Source organism: Meriones unguiculatus, chromosome 21 (assembly GCF_030254825.1).
Source record: "Meriones unguiculatus strain TT.TT164.6M chromosome 21, Bangor_MerUng_6.1, whole genome shotgun sequence".
NCBI classification, from domain to species: domain Eukaryota; kingdom Metazoa; phylum Chordata; class Mammalia; order Rodentia; family Muridae; genus Meriones; species Meriones unguiculatus.
Window position 1 is genome coordinate 18,625,805 of NC_083368.1, and position 21,693 is coordinate 18,647,497.

General features: G+C 40.1%; 1 non-coding gene across 1 annotated transcript; it reads left to right on the forward strand.

The window, feature by feature from the left end:
• Positions 1 to 20,719: 20,719 nt before the first annotated feature.
• LOC132649813 (small nucleolar RNA SNORA17) lies at positions 20,720 to 20,846 on the forward strand. Its single transcript, XR_009588326.1, has one exon. It is a non-coding gene; the product is annotated as a small nucleolar RNA SNORA17 (small nucleolar RNA).
• Positions 20,847 to 21,693: the final 847 nt, after the last annotated feature.

Below are 21,693 nucleotides of genomic sequence, written 5' to 3' on the forward strand. Positions count from 1 at the left end.
AGCCCCCACTCTCCACCTGATCCTCTTAGTCTAGTCTCACCCTATCCACCTCTATTTCTCTATTCTGTTTCCCTGTCCTAGGGAGATCTACCTGCCACCTCCAAGTTCCTTACTCTATGTCTAACTACAGTAGTACTGTGGATTGTGGTTATCATTAACTTAATAACTAATACCAACATATGAGCGAACACATATCATATGTGTCTTTCTGGTTCTAGGTTACCTAACTCAGGATCATTTTTTTCTAGTTCCATCCGCTTACCTGTGAATTTAATGGTTTTATTTTTTAAACAGTTGAATTATACCCCATTGTGCATGTTCATATTATCTTTACCCATTAATCTGTTGAGGTACCTGTAGGTTGTTTCTAATATCTGGTGATTAAGAATAGAGCAGCAGTGGAAATGGTTGAGCAAGTGTCTCTGTGGTAGCATGAAACATCCTTTGGGATGCGCTCAGGAGTGACAGGGCTGGGTCTTGAGGTAAATTGATTCCCATCTTCCCGAGGAACCACCATATTGATTTTGTAGTGGCTGAACAAGTTTGTATTCCCACCAGCAATGGAGGAGTGTTCCTCTTGTGCCACATTCTCCTCAGCACGAGCTGTCACGTGTTATTGATCTTAGCCATTCTGACTGCTGTAAGATGGAATCTCAAAGCAGTTTTGATTTAAGTCTCCCTGATGGCTGAAGATGTTGAACATTTCTTTAAGTGTTTCTTGGCCATTTGAGTTTTCTCTTTTCTGAATTCTGTTTATATTTGTAGTCCATTCTTAAATTGGGTTATTTGTTTTCTTGATATCTAGCTTTTTTTTAGTTTTTTTTAAAAATATATTTTGGATAATATAATAGCCCTCTATCAGATGTATAGTTAGTGAAATCTTATCCCAGTATATAGGCTGCCATTTTGTCAGAATTTTGGTGTCCTTTGCTGTGCAGAAGCTCTTTAGTTTCATGAGATTCCATTTATTTATTGTCTGTCTCAGTGTCTGTACTAATGGTGTTCTGTTCAGAAAGTCTTTTCCAGTGACAATGATTTTGAGGCTATTCCACAGTTTCTCTTCTATCAGGTTCAGTGTATCTGGTTTTATGTCAAGGTCTTTGTTCTATTTGGAGTTGAGCTTTGTGCAAGATGGTAAGCATAGGTCTATTTGGTTTCTTCTACATGAAGTCATTCAATTTGACCAGCACCAGGGTTAAAGATCCAGTAATGAGTTGTTCAGTTTCTATGAGGTTGCAGATTTTGTGTTGTTTCTGTTGTTGATATCCATCCTTAATTTGTGGTGGTCAGATAAGATGCAGGGTTTTATTTCAGTTTTCTTCTGTCTGTTGACACTTGTTTTATGTGAAAGTGTGTGGTAAATCTTGGTAAAAGTTCCATGAGCTGCTAAGAAGGTATATTCTTTTGTGGTTGTGCGAATGTTCTGCATGTATCTGTCATGTCCACTTTGTTTATAACTTCAGTTCACTCCAGCATTTCTCTGTTTAGTTTTTGTCTGGATGTTTTGTCTATAGTCAAGAGAAGGGTATTAAAATCACCTACTATCTGTGTATGAGGGTCAATATGTAATTTAAGCTGCCCTTGTATTTGGTGCATAAATGTTAAGAAGTATAATGTTGGACCATCATCCTGGGTCCACTGCCTCATCTCTGGAGGCTGTGGGCAAAGACCTGGAGAAGACAGCAGCAGAGAATACCACCTTGTCTTCCAGGCATCTCACTCTGGTCCACCACACCGAACCCTGGAAGCCTTGGGAGGCTGCCTGAGGAAGTCAGCTTGCCTTGCCCTCCTGGCAAACATAACAGCAGAGAGTGCTGCCCCTACCCTTCACATCCCATCTCCAGACCAGCACCCTATCCCTAGAGGTACTCCATGGCCACTTGGGGAAGACAGAAGAAAGCACTTGTTCAGCCCTTGCACATCCCATTCCTGGCCCAGCACCCCAATCCCAGGAAACCCTTGACAGCCCCATGGGGAAGACAGGCCTATGAACCACCAGGCTACAGGGCAAATATAGCAGCCATGAACTACTCTGGACCTCCTGCTCTCTCCCTCTATCTACTGGACCTCACACCTATGTGCATTCTCAGAAGACAGCAGCCCACAGGGAACACCAGCCAATACAGAGACAACCAGATGGCTAAAGGCCAGCACAAAAACACAAATAACAAGAGCCTGAGCAATATGGCAACACTAGAACCCAAGTATCATACTCCAACAAGCCCAGGATATCTTGGCACGGAAGAGGAACAAGAAAATGACCTTAAATCTGGCCTCATGAAGATGATAGAGGCCTTTAAAAAAGAAATGAAGAAATCCCTTAAAGAAATAAAGGAAAATATATTCAAATAGGTAGAGGATTTTAAAGAAGAAATGAATGAATCCCATAAATCTCTTAAAGAAAGACAGAAAGATACAATTAAACAGGTGAAGGAAATGAATAAAAGTATCCAAGACCTGAAAATGGAAGTTGAAACAATAAAGAAAGCACAATCTGAAAGGAATCCTGAGAAGGTAAACCTAGGGGAGAGAACAGAAATAATAGAAGTAAGCATCTCCAACAGAATCCAAGAGATGGAAGAGAGAATCTCAGGCATAGAAGATACAATAGAAGAAATAGATACATCAGTTAAAGAAAATGGGAAAGCTAAAAAGTTTCTGACACAAACCACCCAGGGATCCTGGGATACTATGCAAAGACCTAAAATTGAATAATACGAATAGAAGAAGGTGAAGAGTCCCAGCTCCAAAGACCAGAAAATATTGTCAGCAAAATCATAGAAGAAAATTTCCCCAACCTAAAGAAAGAGATGCCTATAAACATACAAGAAGCCTACAGAACACCAAGGACTGGACCAGAAAAGAAAATCCGCCTGCCACATAATAATCAAAACGTTAAATCTATAGAACAAAGAAAAATATTAAAAAGCTGAAGTCGCATATAAAAGCAGACATATCAGAATTACACCTGACTTCTCATCACAGCCTCTAAAAGTAGGAAGGGCCTGGGCAGATGTCTTGCAAACCCTAAGAGACAACAGATGCCAACCCAGACTACTATACCCTACTAAAATGTCAATCAACATACATGGAGAAAATAATACATTTCAGGACAAAACCAATTTAAACAATATCCACAAATCCAGACCTACACAAAACTCCATCATAATGATGGTAACTACAACCAAGAAAACACAGGAAGGAAATAATTCCACACCAGCAAAAACAAAAAGGAAATAAATGCACATGCACACGTACACCACACAAACACACACACACACACACACACACACTAATATTACTGACATTAAAATAACGGAAATTAACAACCTTTGGTTCTTAATATCTCTCAACATCAATGGTCTCAATGCACCAATAATAAGACACAGGCTAACAGAATGGTTGTGAAAACAGAATCCATCAATCGGCTGAACACTAGAAACACACCTCACCAACAAAGATAAACACTACCTCTGAGTAAAGTGCTGACAAAGACTTTCCAAGCAAACGGACACAAGAAGCAAGCTGGAGTTATTATTCTGATATCTAATGAAATATACTTTCAATCAAAATTAATCAAAAGAAGAATTAAAGGAAAAATCCATCAAGATGTTAAATTCTGTCCATATATGCCCCAACAGCAAGGGGACCCACATTTGTAAAAGAAACTTTACTAAAACCTAAATTGCACACCAAGCTTCACACATTAATAATAGTAGCAGACTTCAACAGCCCTCTCTCACCAATGGACAGATGATCGAGACAGAAACTAAATAGAGAAATAATGAAACTAACTGATGTAATGAGTCAATTGGACCTAACAGATATCTATAGAACATTCCATCTAAACACAAAAGAATATACCTTTTTTTTCAGCACCTCATGGAAACTTCTTGAAAATTTACCCCATACTCAGTTACAAAGCAAGCCTCAACAAATACAAGAAAATTGAAATAACACCTTATATTTTATTAGACCACCATAAATTAAAGATGAACTTCAGCAACAACAGAAAAAAAAAAAACAGAATGACTACAAACACATAGAAACTAAACAACTCTCTACTCAATGACCACAGGATCAGAGAGGAAATAAAGAAAAAACTTCATAGAATTCAATGAAAATGAAGGCAAAACATATCCAAACTTATAGGACACAAAGAAAGCAGTGCTAAAAGGAAAGTTTATAACACTAAGTGCCTTCATAAAGAAAATGGATGAGCAAATGTCCTTGTAGAGTTGATCATATTTTGGATATATTCCTAGGAGTATATCTAGATTTTGAGGTAGCACTATCCCTAATTTTCTGAGAAAGTGCCAGATTGAGTTCCAAAGTGATTGTCCAAGGTTACATTCCCACCAGCAGTGGAGGAGGATTCCCCTTTTTTCACAACCTCTCCAGCATGTGTTGTCACTTGAGTTTTTGATCTTAGCCATTCTAATGGGTGTAAGGTGAAATCACAGGGTTGTTTTGATTTACATCTGTCTGATGTCTAAGGACATTGAACATTTCTTTAAGTGTTTCTCTCTCACTTGATACTCCTCCATTGAGAATTCTCTGTTTAGCTCTGTACCCTCCTTTTTTTAAATTGGATTACTTGGTTTGTTGCTTTTTAACTTCTTTAGTTCTTTATATATTCTGGATATTAGCCCTCTGTCAGATATAGGATTGGTGAAGATCTTTTCCCAATCTGTAGGCTGTCTTTTGTTCTGACGACAGTGTCCTTTACTTTACAGAAGCTTTTCAGTTTTATGGTCCCATTTATTGATTGTTGATCTTAGAGCCTGTGCTGTTGGTGTTCTGTTCAGAAAGTTTTCTCCTGTGCCAATGAGCTCAAAGCTCTTCCCCACTTTTTCTTCTGACAGGTTTAACCCTACCACAGACAGCCTCTGAAAGACTCTACTGATCGATGTATTGAAGCAGAAGCTGAGACTCATAGCCAAACTTTGGGCAGAGTGCAGGGAATCTTATGAAAGAAGGGGGAGATAGAAAGACCTGGAAGGGACAAGAGCTCCAAAAGGAGACCAACAGAGCTATAAAAACTGATTCCTGGGTGTCCTGAAGAGAATGATACCCCAACCAAGGACAATGCATGGAGAGGACCTTAACCCCCCTGCTAGATGTAGCCCATAGCCTTGCACTCCAACTGGGGTCACTAGTAAGGAGAGCAGAGGATTTCTCTGGCATGAACTCAGTGGCAGGCTCTCTGATTACCTCCCCTTGGGGGGCGGGGTGCAGCCTTGCCAGGCTACAGAGGAAAACAATGCAACCAGCCCTGATGAGACCTGATAGGCTAGGATCAAATAGAAGGAACTCCTCTATCAGTGGACTAGGGGAGGGGCATAGGGGCGAAAAGGGAGGAAGGATAGGATTGGGAGGGGATAAGAGAGGGGACCACAGCCAGGATACAAATTGAATCAATTGTAACAAATTATAAGAATAAAAACTTTTTGAAAAGTTTAAAAAGCTTTTTTCATTAAAAAAAAAGAAGAAGAAAGAAAATGGAGAGATCCATACTAGCAATTTAAAAGCACCCATGAAAGCTCTAGAACAAAAGGATGCAAACACAACCAAGAGGAGTAGATGGCAGAAATAACCTAACTCAGGGCTGAAATCAATAAACTGAAAACAAAGAGAACAATTTCAAAGAATCAATGAAACCAAGAGCTGGTTCTTTGAGAAAATCAACAAGATAGGCAAACCTTTTGCCAAACTAACTAAAAGGAGAGTATCCAAATTAATAAAATCAGAAACAAAAAGGGGGACATAACAACAGACAATGAAGAAATAAAAAAAAGTATTAAGACATACTTCAAAAGCTTGTATTCCTCAAAATTGGGAAAATCTAAGGAAATGGACAATTTTCTTGATAGACTTCACCTACCAAAGCTAAATCAAGATCAGATAAACAGTTTGAACAGTCCTATGACCCCTAAGGACATAGAAGCAGTCATCAAAGTTCTCCCAACCAATGTCTGTAGCAGCCTTATTCATAATATCCAGAACCTGGAAACAACCCAGATATCCCTCAACTGAGCAATGGATACAGAAATTGGGGGAACATTTACACAATGGAATACTACTCAGCAATTAAAAACAAGAAAATCATGAAATTTGCAGGCAAATTGTGGGAACTAGAAAAGATCATCCTGAGTGAGGTATCCCAGAAACAGAAAGACATGCACTGTATATACTCACTTGTAAGTGGATACTAGACATATAATATAGGATAAACCTACAAAAATCAGTAAACCTAAAGAAGCTGAGTTTAAAGGAAGATCTTGGGTAAGATGACCAATCCTCACTCAGAAAGGCAAATGGGATGGATATTGGAAGAAGGAGAAAACAGGAAACAGGACAGGAGCCTACCACAAGGGGCCTCTAAAAGACTCTACCCAGCAGTGTAACAAGCAGATGCTGAGACACATAACCAAACTTTGGGCAGAGTGCAGGAAATCTTAGGAAAGAACGGGGAAATAGTAAGACCTGGAGAGGACAGGAGCTCCACAAGGAGAGCAACAGAACCAAAAACTCTGGGCCCAGGGGTCTTTTCTGAGACTGATACTTCAACCAAGGACCATTCATGGATATTACCTAGAACCCCTGCTCAGATATAGCCCATGGCAGCTCAGTCTCCAAGTAAGGTCCCTTGTAAGGGGAACAGGGACTGTCTCTGACATGAACTCAGTGGCTAACTCTTTGACTGCCTCCCCCTGATGGGGAGCAGCCTTGCCAGGCCACAGAGGAGGACAATGCAGCCAGTCCTGATGAGATCTGATAAGCTAGGGTCAGATGGAAGGGGAGGAGGACCTCCCCTATCTGTGGACTTGGAGAGGGGCATGAGAGGAGATAAAGGAGGGAGGGTAGGATTGGAAGGGAATGAGGGAGGGGGCTACAGCTGGGACACAAAGTGAATAAACTCTAAGTAATATAAAAAATAAAAAATTAATTTAAAAAAAAAGAGAGAAAAGAAAAGTCTCCCAACCAAACAAAGCCCAGGGCCAGGTGGCTTTAGCACAAAATTCTGCTAGAATTTCAAAGAAGAGCTAATACAAATACTCCTCAAACCATTCCACAAAAGAGAAATAGAAGGAACATTGCTAAACTCATTCTATGAGGCCACAGTCACCTGTAAAAGCATTGCTATTCACAAATGATAGGACAGTATACATAAGTGACCCCCCAAAAAACAGAGAAGTGATAAAAACCTTCAGCCTAGTGGCTGAATACAAAATTAACCCAAAAATATTAGTAGCCTTTCTATATAAAAGCGACAAATGGGCTGAGAAAGGAATTGGGGAAATAACATCCTTTACAATAGCCATGAATAATTATAAAGTATCTTGGTGTAACTCTAACCAAGAAAGCCATAGACCTGTATGACAAGAACTTCAAGTCTCTGAAGAAAAAAAATTGAAGAAGATATCAGAAGATGGAACGATCGCCCAGGCTTATTAATCAGGAAGATTAACATAGTAAAAATGGCCATCTTACCAAAAGCAAGCTATTCTTTGCAATCTAGATTCAATGCAATTCCCATCAAAATACCAACACAATTCTTGACAGACTGTGAAAGAACAATTCTCAACTTTATGAAAAGCAAAAAACAAAACAAGATACATAATTGTAACAATACTGTACAATAGAAGAACTTCTGGATGTATCTCCATCCCTGACTTCAAGCAGTACTACAGAGCAACAGTAATAAAACTGCATGGTATTAGCATGGAAACAAACTAGTGGACCAATGAAATTGAACTGCAGACCCAGAAATAAATCCACACACCCATGGACACTTGATTTTTGACAAAGAAGCCAAAGCCATACAATGGGAAAACGATAGCATCTTTAACAAATGGTGCTGATCTAACTGGATATCTACATGTAGAAAAATGCCAAAAAAAAATCCATATTTATCACCCTGCACAAAACTAAAGTCCAAGTGGATCAAAGACATTAACATAAAATCAGATACACTAAATTTCCTAGAAGAGAAAGCAGGATGAGCCTTAAACTTATTCACAGGAGATAACTTCCTGAATAACAACATCTCAGGCTCTACGATCAACAATTAATAATGGGACCTCATGAAACGGAAAAGGTTCTGTAAGGCAAAGGACACTGTCAACAGAACAAAACAGCAGCTTACAGATTGGGAAAAGATCTTCACTAACTGTATATCCAACAAAGGGCTAATACCTAAAATATATAAAGAATTCAAGAAATTAAACACCACCAAAGCAAATAAGTTAAACAAACAAAATAAATTTCCCAAATAATACAATTTAAAAAATGCTGAGACTCATAGCCAAACTTTGGGTAGAGTGCAGGGAATCTTATGAAAGAAGGAAGAGATAAAAGACCTGAAGGGGACTGGAGCTCCACAAGGAGAGCAACAGAACTAAAAAATCTGGGCACAGGAGTCTTTTCTGAGACTGATACTCCAAACAAGGACCATTCATGGAGATAACCTAGAAGCCCTGCACAGATGTAGCCCATGGCAGCTCAGTCTCCAAGTAAGGGGAACAGGGACTATCTCTGACATGAACTCAGTGGCTGGCTCTTTGATCACCTCCCTCCAAGGGGGGTGGGGCAGCCTTACCAGGCCACAGAGGAAGACAATGCACCCACTCCTGATGAGAGCTGATAGGCTAGGGTCAGAAGGAAGGGGAGGGGGACCTCCTCTGTCAATGGACTGGGGAAGCATCATGGGAGGAAAAGAGGAAGGGTGAGATTGGGAGGGGATGAGGGAGGGGGCTACAGCTGGGATACAAAGTGAATAAATTGTAATAAATGAAAAATAAATAAAATTTAAAAAACAGGGTACAGAGCTAAACAGAGGAACAGAGCTAAACAGATTCAACAGAGGAATCTTGACTGAGAAACACTTTTAAAAAAATCTCAAGTCCTTAGCTATCGTGGAAACACAAATCAAAACAACTCTGGGATTCCATCTTACACCTGTCAGAGTGGCTAAGATCAAAACTCAAGTGACAGCACATGCTGGTGAGGATGTGGAGAAAGGGGAACCCTCCTCCATTGCTGGTGGGGTTGCAAACTTGTACAGCCATTTTGGAAATCATTCTGATGCTTTCTCAGAAAATTGGGAATAGCTCTACCTGAAGACCCAGCTATACCACTGCTGTGCATACACCCAAAGGATGTTTCATATTGTGGATGTAAACATGTTTTTGTTTTAATGCCGGGGTAGGCTATGGGACTGATTCAGACTGTCCACAGCAGCAAAGTATTTGCCTCATGCAAGCTCTGAGAGGGGCTCTTTGCCAGCTGCAAATAGTTTAAATCTAAGGACTCTGGAGAGGGAATAAATGCCAGAGCCCAGAGAGTGTTTTGGGGGAAACTCCACATCAAGTAACCTGCTAAGGGTCTGGGAATGAGGCTGGGGCTTTGGCTTTGGAGGAAATGATGGAGAGTAAACATCTGAAACTTACCTGTGCTTTGGTGGCCTACTTGCTTCTCTGCCAGGCTTGGCTGGTAGTTTCCCAGATAATTCTGGTGTTGGGGACCGGGCCAACAGATTGTAAGGTTGCAGGATAACATCTGTGGGATCAGCTGGAGACAGCAGCAAAAATGGGGGAGAGGCTGTGGCAGGTGTTGTGCTACAGAGCTGGAGATGAGACTGAGGGTTTGGAGGTGAGAAGAAAGAGTGAAGATCTACAGGTTGCCTACCTGCTTCTCTTGCCAGTGTGGCCTGTGGGTTCCCGGGGAATGTCAAATTAGAGATTTTCATGAAGCTCTCGAATCAGATCACTGAAGTTTATTGGGTCTCTGCACCAGGATTCCCTACCGAGATTTGTAAATGGACTTCAGGGTTACATATGCATTGATAGCAAGATGGCACTTTGAAATGTGTTCTGAGGGTGCATCTAAAATGCACTGGAAGGTTTAGAGACTTGGCTCAGCAGTACAGAGCACTTGTTCTTGCAGAAGAACTGGATACAATTCCCAGAATCCATGTGGCAGCTCACAACTGTCCACTCCCAGGAGATCTGATGCCTCTCTGGCCTACATAGTCACGGAGCATGATGTGGCATACACATTAATACAAATAAATTGACACAACAATAGTAATGCACATAAAATAATAAAAAGTTCTTAAAAAATCGGAACAAACTAGAATAAAACTGAGCAGAAGAGCTTGCTGTCTCATGGAGCGCTATTCAGATTACATTCTCACATGAACAGCAATCCTCTGGTTTGTTGACTGACTTGTAACAGTATTAAATTTGTCTAGACTCTAAACTTTAAGATTATTGGTCTTTTAAAATGTTTCTTATGTCATTGGTGTGTACAAACTTTGCCTCAACCCTTTTCCAAAACAGAACTAATTCCCAGTGAGTTGTGCCCTAAGAACACGTCAAGAACACTTGAAATTTGTCCCTGGAAAGTCACCCACAGCGTTACACATATAAACATCTGGTGGAGCACAACTTGACCCTTGGTAGCAAAGGCCACCACCTCCTAAAGTTCTGTCTTTTGGTTGGAAGCAGAGCCACCTTATCAGTCAACTGATGGAGTTAGTGTGAGAGCTGCCTGTACTCTTACATCTTCCTTCCACAGATTGTGGTCAACTCTGAACATGAAGGTTCTTGTTGCCTTTTTACCTCATTCATCTGGGGGTAGCATGTGGCTATTGTGAAAGTTCAGGCTTTGTGGTAAACAGACCTGAGTTAAAATTATCCTGCCAGTTACTAGATTGTATTTATGGACAGTCTTATGCAATGTCTTTAAGCTTTAGTTTTCTGCCCTACATAACATTCGCTATGAAAAGGTCTTATGCGGCTCAAAAAAGATAAATGTATAAACCAACCAATGCAGTGTCCAGTACATGTTTGACAAATAGAATATTCTAGTTTTATTCCTACCTCTTCTGTTAGGTTTCTCATCACAAACTAACTCAAATTCCAACCTCCTTTGTGAATGAATGAGTTTTTCTGTCCTCCTTGCCACTCCCATCCCCCTGTCCTCCCAGATACTCATAATCTGGCTAGTTAAATTATAAACCATTTTTGTTAATTTAAGTCATTCTGTGAATGAAGCCAAAGGGACAGAAAGGCTGTGTGGTAAAATACCAAAAAGAGGATCAAGTTACCTTGCATTTGATTCTGAGCAGCTCTACTTGCAAGGGGTGGAGATATATTATACTTTATATGATTTGATAGCAGAAATGTTTGACCCTTAAGGAAACAAACCCTGTCCAAGGAGATTGTTCCTTACTACAACAGAGCATCATTTTACTGAGTACTGAGCTACTACTAGCCCTATATCCCATTTAGGACATATCAGGACACACTACACATTTCCCTTAATATCCTCAGGAAGAAATTTGATTTTTCTTTCTTGCTCACTCTCTCTCTCTCCCCCCCTCTGTGTGTGTGTGTCTGCTGGGACTAAAAATATGGCCTTGAACATATTAAGCACAAACCCTGCCACTGAGATACATCCTCCTCCCCAGAGCTGTTGCTGCTAGGTTATCTGTTGGTTGCTAATCCTCCCTGGGTCTCAGAACGCCTCCTACGTGCAGCTTAGGTGATCGGGAGAAGATGTCTTCATCATCAGGCCAACGGAATCATGGGGATTGTCTGGGTCTTGGATTGGTGACATAGACTGTCAAAGGCAACCAGTTCTTGACATATCTTCACAATGTGACCTTCACTCATAGAGAAATACACTTTTGTTTTGTTTCTTAGATAAATACAGTTTCCTTAAGAAAAGTCATTTTCTATATGTTCTAGAATCAAATTCATAGAAGCTCATTTAGGATCTTTTGCATCCTATGATTAAAACTGGTCAACAGCCTCACTGTCTGAGTTATGCCCCCGCTTCCAGCAGAGCTGATGCCAAGTGATGCTTCTTGAGTTGCAGCCAGACAGAGAGAAAAGAACACTGGTGGACTTGATACACCAAGGACCCCTTCTCGCCAAAGGAAGGCCAAATGGCCTCTCACTAGGCTGTGTGAACTGGGTGTCCCAGTAGTCTAATTAGAGGGAAACGGAAGGAGAATTGAGTCATCAAGTTGTATCATTCCAAAGTTGAGTCAACTTTCATCTTAGCAAATGGTTCCATGTTCATGTAGCCAGTGCGACTTAGTTTCAAACAACACCATTCGTTTTACAAAATTTGACATATCAAATTTGACATATAAAATTTGAGTGTCAGCTTGGCTGGCTTTTGCAGGTTTGGTTATGCTTGACAGAAATCTGACATAGATGAATATATAAAAGTTTTACACATCCCAGTGTTTATGTATTATTTTTTAAGTTGACATTTAATAGCATCTCAGCTTTATTCCTCATCAGGAGCATGTTACATACCTCTTTGTTTGCTGGCTTCTTAATAAAAGGAAGCAGTCATGTTATAAACTTAAGTAGATTTTGTGAGGATTAAGTATTTTAATGTATGGAATGCACCCAGAAGGTCCTCAGAATTGCAGTAAGTACCCAGGACCATGTCTCCTCCTATACTTTTACTAGTATTGCAAATAAAATTTAGGTTCATGGAGATGTTTTCCGTGTGAAGGCTACAATAGTGCTTGTTACATCTCTTCCTTTTCTTGGTCACTGTTACAAGCTTGGTGGGCCATCTTCGGCCTTCCAAAAGCAAGAGTCCAGGCATCATAATGAGTATTCTTTCTTCATAACCTTAACTTAGAAGTTATTGCTCAATTTTATGTGCTCTTTAGAACTAAATTAAGTCTATTAAGGAGCAGAAGCGGTCTTACCTGAAAATCCACCACAGTACATACTCCCTGTTGGCCTGTAGGAAAGACAGTATGAAAGACAGCAAGGCTGACTGGAACCTGCTGCCACACACCGGGGGGGGGGGTGTCTCAGAACTCATTTCCTACAGCTGGTTCTTCCCACTCTACGATTGTTATAGTGTTTGCTCATGTTCTGTTAAACAAAAATCATCACCCCGGCGTAGAACTGTCTTCATGTTTCTAAAAAGCCGTGGACAATGAGTTCACTTTACAGGCTTACTATTTGTCTCTTTTAAATTCAGGTTTCTAAGTTTCTGATAGTTGGCTTTTCTAGAGAAGGAAAGGCAGGCACTTGTGGCAAAGCGCCCTTTTCTCCTTGTCCAGAGAACAGAGTATGATCTGTGATGACAGCGATATGATTTCTGTTTCCTGATCTTTGTGCTCCATTTTCTGGGCCAGCTTTCCACCTAAAGCATTTTGTACTGAGAGAAACGAATCCTTTCCGGGAGAGATTTTGCTGCCTATTAGGGTTTTTTAAGTGAGATGAGAAATCACATGATACATCAGGTGTTGAAATTTGCTACATATAGTCCCTGAGGGGGGAAAAATACCTATCTGTGTACTCAGAGTTCTTACTTTTAAAGCAATTAGCACTTCACAGTAGAAGTTGAGATGAGAGCGAGCGAGAAAGGAAGTGATAACTCCACCTACAGCTTCATCCATATCCATAAGAGTGATTGCTCTCCAATTATAATTTCCTATCAACCAACCTTCAACTTTCATCTATTTTTTTCCTTCCAGCTCTATTGCTTTAATATATACTTATAAAGAGAAAAATAGAACCTCTATATGACTTCTCATTAGTTCATAGTTCTAAGTTTTATTTCACTTTTTAAAATTTTATCTGAAATTGTAATTACATCATTCCCTTCCATTTTCTCCGTCCAGTCTCTCCCATGTACCCCCTTGCTCTCAAAAAAATTGGTGTGTGCGAGTGTGTGTGTGTGTGTGTGTGTGTGTGTGTCCTGAAGAATGCTGAGAATGGGAGAAAAAGGTCTTCCTCATGGAGAAGCACTCCCCTCCCCCAGCATTGGTTATCCAGTACCCGGTAGCAGGCTTGAGATCATACATATGCAAATAGCATTATGCAGACCAAGCAGATTGCATGTACTCCATAACTTGTGTTGTTATTGCTTTGACAGTGTCTCTAACTAGCGATGGTCCTCACGCCGCCTCCCCTACTGGAATGATAGCTGTAATAACAGCTCTCAGGCACATCTTGTGCTCCTATACATTCCGCCATTCAGACATTACAACATCGGCTTCCATAAAGTGAGGGCTTTCACTTTATACTAACTATTTTGATGCCTACCTGCTTGTTTGGCTATAGCATAACAGTGCAACATTTATTCTTATCATCTTAACATCTGCTGCTTTGTGTGACCGAGGCCTACCATTGGACAGCAGCATAAAGTTAGATGGTTACAAATGGCTTTTCACAGTACAGTGCCCTTTTATAACCCAAACACTAACATTAATTTTTTTGAGACTGCCATATGATAATTTTGGAATATAAAAATTTGAACTGGGGCTGGGAAGACAGCAAGGTGATGGGTGTGCACTTGTTCTGGCACAGGACCTAGGTTTGGTTTCCAACATCCACATGGTAGCTTACAACAGTCCTTCATGCCAGTTCTAGCAGATTGGGTGCCCTCTTCTGGCCTCTGCAGGCACCAGTATGTGCACGTACACACACAGACATACAGACAGACAGACAAAGCACTTACACAGAAAAATAAAAAATATATATATATTTAAAAATAATTTTTCCGACTAGACAAGATGGTAAAGCCATTTGGCACCAAGTTTTATAGCCTGTTTTGGATTCCCCACATTCTCATGGTGGACAAAGAGGACATGTTCTCACAAGTGGCCCTCCCAATGGCCACACTTGCACACTTGTCCTCTGATCTGTGAGTCAGCCTAATACAAAATGGCGTGCACTGAGTCAGTCCAAATAATGATAGTAGAGGTATCTGCTGTGTTTTTTAACCTCTTTCCTTCATATTTGCTAGATTATTAGCCCAGTACTACATATGACCCTAGAAGCAAAGTCAGAACTAAACTCTCTAAGAGAGACAGAAAACACTTGAAAAACAATAGACGGATCAAGTTAATTGGGCCGTGTGGCTTGTTTTGAGAAGATCCTCTTACTGCCCCTGATGACTTTAAAAGAGATTGACTCTTTGCAGAACAAAAGTTCAGACTCCTCCACGTAGAATTTCCTTTTTTTCTTAAAATGTGGCATTAAGCTTTAAATTGTTAGAGTAAGCTTAACAGATTAAAACAAAACAAAACAAAAAAAAAACCTTGTTCAAAAAAACATTTCAAAGTGGAACAGAACAAAGGGATATAAAAAGTTTTTCTTCTACCCTTACACAATATCCTTTACATTTTTGTATATCTACCAGAAATGCTCTTTTTATATACACAGGAACTTACTTGCAGTTCAGTGTTTTCAGACAGGATACTCTGCATCAGTCTATTGCCTATAGAGGTGGGAGCCAGGACAACAGACTTTCCCTCTATCCAATCCTGCTTTACTTCACTTTCACAGTAAACCAATATCAATATTAACAGCCTTTTCAATGCTCTGTTTAAAACTATCTTTTCCTGAGGTTTTTAAATGGGAGGAGGTCTTCTACTTGGCAGCTGTTTTTTTCTTTTTACTATACAACATATGAACCCCTCAAAATTTATTTATTTATTTACTTTTATAAATCAGTTTATTCACTTTGTATCCCAGCTGTAGACCCCTCCCAATCTCATCCTCCCACCCTCATCTCTTCCCATGCCCCTCCCCAGGTTCACAGAAAGGGGAAGGTCCTCCTCCCCTTCCATCTGACCCTAGCCTATCAGGTCTTATCAGGACTGGCTGCATTGTATTCCTCTGTGACCTGGTAAGGCTACCACTCAGGAGGAGGTGATCAAAGAGCAGGCCAATCAGTTCATGTCAGAGACAGTCCCTGTTCCCATTACTAGGTAACCCACTTGGACACTGAGCTGCCATGGGCTATATCTGAGCAGGGGTTCTAGGTTATCTCCATGCATGGTTCTTGTTTGGAGTATCAGTCTCAGAAAAGACCCCTGTGACCAGATATTTTGGTTTTGTTGCTCTCCTTGTGGGGCTCCTGTCCCCTCCAGTCTTTCTATCTCCCCTTTCTTTCAGAAGATTCCCCGCACTCTGCACAAAGTTTGGCTATGAGTCTCAGCATGTGCTTTGATACCTTCCTGGGTAGAACCTTTCAAAGGCCCTCTGTGGTAGGCTCCTGTCCTCTTCCCTGTTTTCTACCTCTTCTGATGTCCATCCTCTTTGCCTTTCTGAGTGAGGATTGATCATCTTACCCAGGGTCCTCTTTCTTGCTTAGCTTCTTTAGGTGTACAGATTTTAGTGTGTTTATCCTATATTTTATTTCTAATATCCACTTATAAGTGAGTATAAACCATTTGTGTCTTTCTGCTTCTGGGACACCTCACTCAGGATGATCTTTTCTAGTTCCCACCATTTGTCTGATAATTTCATGATTTCCTTGTTTTTTTATTGCTGAGTAGTATTCCATTGTGTAAATGTACCACAATTTCTGTGTCCATTCCTCAGTTGAGGGACATCTGGGTTGTTTCCAGATTATGGCTATTACAAATAAAGTTGCTATGAACATGGTTGAGCAAATGTCCTTGTTGTGTACTTGAACATCTTTTGTATATATGCCTAGGCATGGTATAGCTGGATCTTGAGGAAGTGCTATTCTTGATTGTCTGAGAAAACGCCAGATTGATTTCCAAAGTGGTTGTACAAATTTACATTCCCACAAGCAATGGAGGAGGGTTCCCCTTTCTCCACAACCTCTCCAACATGTATTGCCACTTGAGTTTTTTATCTTAACCATTCTGATGGGTGTAAGGTGAAATCTCAGGGTTGTTTTTATTTTCATTTCCCTGATGGCTAAGGATGTTGAGCATTTCCTTAAGTGTTTCTCTATTCCTTTATTAAGAATTCTCTGTTTAGCTCTCTACACCATTTTTAAATCGGATTACTTGATTTGTTGCTGTTTAACTTCTGGAGTTCTTTATACATTCTGTATATTAGCCCTCTGTCATATATAAGGTTAGTGATGATCCTTTCCCCATCTGTAGGCTGTTGTTTTGTTCTGACAACAGTGTCCTTTGCTTTACAGAAGGTTTTCAATTTCATGAGGTCCCATTTATTGATTATTGATTTTAGAGCCTGCGTTTTGGTATTCTGTTCAGGAAGTTGTCTCCTGTGCCAATGAATTCAAGGCTTTTCCCCACTTTTTCTTCTAACAGGTTCCGTGTGTCTGGTTTTATGTTGAAGTCTTTGATCCACTTGGACCTTAGTTTTGTGCAGGAATCCCTCAAAATTAATAACTATGAATCTTACTCTTTTTCTTCTGAACAACTGATAATTTATAGAATAGAGATAACATTGATAATTTCTACTAAAATAGTATGTCATTTCTTGAAATATTGTCACAAATACCCTTATAGTTAAATTTTATTGTTTCTGTTTTCAGTTTAAACTAGTTTCTATAGATTTGCTTTAGAGCTTATAAAAAATGCTAGTCTTTGTTCTCTGAATTTTCCAACATGAGACTGTTAAACAAAAGCATACTGTCTGTTCCATCTTCAGCAAGATGGCTAATTCATCTGGAGATTTCCCCCAGTGGCATGTCAATACAGTGACCTTAAACATCTTTGAAACATTCAATTTTGGCATTTCTTGTAATTTGACTGTAACTTTTATTTGCATTTGCCAAGCAGGGTCAACTTTTTTGTTATGAGTATTGGCCATAATAATCATCACCAGATTTCTTTTTTTGGTAATCAATATATATCTACATATATGTATATATATAAATTTATAATATGTATAAAATTTATATAAGTTTATACATCTATATAAACTCTCAATATCTAATTGGCTGCTTGTCTTTTGTTGCCTTCAGTATTATTGATAATTCATAGAATACTGTATCCAGGTAGCCATAATTGTTATCCACACATTTTCCTATTCAATGGATTATCTGAGAAGTGATTTAGTTTAATGCCCAGTTTATGTATCAGGCTGTCTGGATTCAAATTCCAAGTATTTTTTAATATGTATGTAATCTGGGGGTATATACTTGTCATGTGAAATAGGTTGAAAATAATACCTATCTCATATGATAGAATGGAGATTAAGTACATAAATGCAAATCATGCAGAATACCATTTATTACAGCCAATATTTTTTGTTTGCTATCCTTATATTTGTAATATATTTTGCTCCAAACGTCTTTTCAATTATATAGAATCTGTTTGTTAGTTTACTTAATGGATTGTAAAGATTGCCTCCATCCATGATTATGCAAACCAATGGCTTTTTTTTAATTTAACTCTTTATTTATTTCAGCATATTTGTGAAAGTAAGAACTGAAGTTTGTCGTTTTCTCCACGTGACTTGTATTGAATATATTAAAGAAGCCCTGCCATCCTCTGGCGCCTACCAGGCTGCCTGTATACTTCATTTTTCCTTTACTCTCCGTGTGATTCCATTACTTTCTTGCCTGTTACTACCGTTTTTATGATGATAGTATTACAGGAGGTTTAATATTTGATAGACTAATCCCATATCAAGATTCCTTTATCAATAGGGTCTTCTTAGTAATTCTCAAATACTTTAAATTGTCCCTCCAAATGCTATTTACCACACACACATACACATGTATACAGCATTAAATTATGCTTATCATTAATTCATATATGAATATTTTATGCATATACATGTGTTCAGGTGCCTGTGCATGTGTGCACAAGTGTGGGTGTGTTTGTGTGTGTGCATGTGGAGGCTAAGGGCCATTAACATCCATCAATAACTTAATAATAAGGATATTAATATTGATTTTGAGTGACATCCTTGGGAATGTCTTTCACCTCCTTTGAGACAGAGAGCTAAACTGGCTGGTCCTAAAGCCCCACAGATCCACATGGTCACCTCCATGGTTAAGGTATTGATTACAAATATAGGCCAGCACCATGGTCCCGCCAACGCCCCCCCCCCATTTTTTTTTTCATGAGTTCTGAAAACTGAACTCAGGTTTTCATGTTTACCTTGCATGCTCTTTTCAAAAAAAAAAAAAAAAAGTCCCAGCTCTTCCTCAGTAATTTCTATGCTCCCGTTCATACGTGTGGCCAGGTATTGCTTTTTTAGGACATGCATACTTTGCCTTCTCTTACATTAATCAGGCTTCTTCCTCTCCTCCCTCCTCTTCTTCCTTTCCTCTTCTCCATTGTCATCCTTCTCTTTGAAGTAGCTTTGTTTCTGATAACTTTTCAAATAGAAAGGTACAGAGGTGAAACAGTGAGTTACAATGAGAGTGCAGGGAGAGGCTCCGTGGTGGCCAGGGCTGGCTGGCATTCCACTCTGCCTCAGAGTTTTGTCCATCCTTGGAACTTCAAGGTTTAGATAAAGTCAATCGTTTTCTAGCTAACATCGCCAAGGGCAAGCTGGCACGGTGCTGGAATGGCAAGACACTTCAACTACGTGCCAGCTCTAATAGACGGAAGCTGTTGCCTGTTTCTCTTTGTGAAGAAAGATTCTAAAAACAACATTTTTGACGGTAGATTTAATTATTAGATTTGAGTTCAGTTTTGGCTGTTATTTACTAGCTGTCTCTGGCACATCCTAGGCATTCAACTAGTAATTACTCAAATGAACCTCTATTGAGTCCTTTTAAGTTCACTAAGCCTGACCATCTGTATCTATAGAATGAAACAGTAATAACAGCTCTGAGCCTTTACTGTGAAGATGAAATGAAATGAGTGCCTTTGCATACAAATGTTTTCTCAGCAACAGAATGCTACAATAATGTAAAGTGTAACCAGAAACTGAAAATTTGGCCATTAAACTGAAAAGTAACCCACTGAACACTTACTGTGCTTCTGTTTCTCTGTTGTTTTGTTTCCCTTTTAATGGTTTAGCATTCAATAGGAAGTGTAAGAGAAGCTCCAGCAGCAGGGACTATTCACTGAGCTTTGGGGTAGCACATGGAGTTTGTCTGATACATGGTAAAATATGGCCTCAGGGTTTCCTCAGTCCTTCAACCTCACTTTGTATATACATTTTTTTTTAAATTCAGTAGTTAGATCAAGTAGCCTATATGACCCATAATTATGTTGACCTGAATTAACATATTTCAGTCTTTGAAATCTTGTAATTTTATCTGCAAGCCAGGTGTGGTGGTGCATGCCTTAATCCCAGCCCTTGGGAAGCAGAGGCAGGTGGATTTTTATGAGTTTAAGGACAGCTTGGTCTAGATAGTAAGCTCCAGGCCAGCCTGGTTACATAGTAAGGCTCTGTCTCAAAAAAAAATCATAAATTAAGCTAATAATGATTATTCTGATCACTAGCTCTTTGAAACATGATTTTCTTCTCCCCTAAGTTCAAATTTTTGTGTTTATATCTAAGTTGACCAAAGCTAGACCCTATCATTTTGACTTCAAGCTCTTCAAACTGCCAGCATCTGATGCCTAAAACATTTGCAACTAAATTACTGCATGACAACAAATCATGTCTTCTATAATTAATAGTAAATATTAGATAAGCCACTAAGCCACAGTCTTCAATATTTTTGACGGTTGTTTTTTTTTTAGTTTCTATCTTAAAGAATATGCCACATGTGTGCTCTTTAACTCTCTGTGAACCAATTATGAGATAACTGTTTGTATGTTTATCCATCTATCTCTCTGTTTGTCTGTCTACCAATCTATCTACACATTAAAAGGGAACACGTATATGCCTAGAAAGAGATTAAGACAATTAGTAATTGCAAAAACATATTTATATCAAATATTAGAAAAGTAAAATATGGCAGAAAAGGAAATACGTAAGATGAAAAGTCTAGAATTCTAATAGTAACTACCAGCAAAATAAAATGTGCACCTGCCCCAGAAGCTTCGTGGATGTGGCTGCTGTCTCACATATGAACCAGTAGGTGGCAGAAGAGAGACTGTATCTAAGCTCAGTGTTCTGACCTATGAACATCTGAATGACTGGCAGTCTAGCATTCCTTGAAAAAGCTAGCCCAAGACGCTCACCAGTTGGACACTGCACATACCTGGGGTTGGGTGGATCATTCCTGAGATGACACCTGCCCAGTTCCATAATGCATGAGCGGGGCATAGTCCTCCTGAGACAACCCCAGATACTCAGAGACCCTGGAACCACTTAAGGGAGCAAGTAAATGGTGTCAGAAAAATGAGAGAAATAGAAGAATGTGGGCCACCCGAGACCAGGGTTCTGGTCTGTGCTTCCACCCAAGGACGTGTCTAGGTCTGTGGCTCTGCCGCAGCAAGGTTCTGTGACCATCAAAAACTAGGGGATGTCCCTGGTCTGGGCCGTCACCCAGGGACATGTTAATGTCTGAAGGCTGTGCAAAACTGGCTCTCACCCTCACCTGGGCATCATGGAAGAGCTGGTCCTTGGGGCATGAAAGCAGGAGAGCTGGCCCTACCCTAGCCAGCAGTTCTCAGGTGAGTGGGCATTGCACATTTCAGGAGTTTTGGTTGAGCCAGTTTCCCGAGGATATGATCATGGGAGTCCTGGCCCTACCACTCGCCTCCATGCAGTGGCATGAATGAGGGAAAGGACCTTTCTCCCCCCTAGAACCTCACAACCTGCAGCAGGCAGGAGACTTGGCCCTGGGTTCATGAGAGTGGGAGAGCTAGCCCTGCCCCTCACCTGCTGCTGCACTTAAGAGAGCAGGCCCTGCACCAGGCCTACGCAGCATAGTGGAGCTGGCCCTGAGAGCATGAGTTTGGGAGATTGGGCCCTGCTTCTAGTCTGCTATGTGGTGACATAGGCAAGGGAGAGGTGGCCATATCTACCCGCCTCCACAGCAGAGGTTGATGCTGAG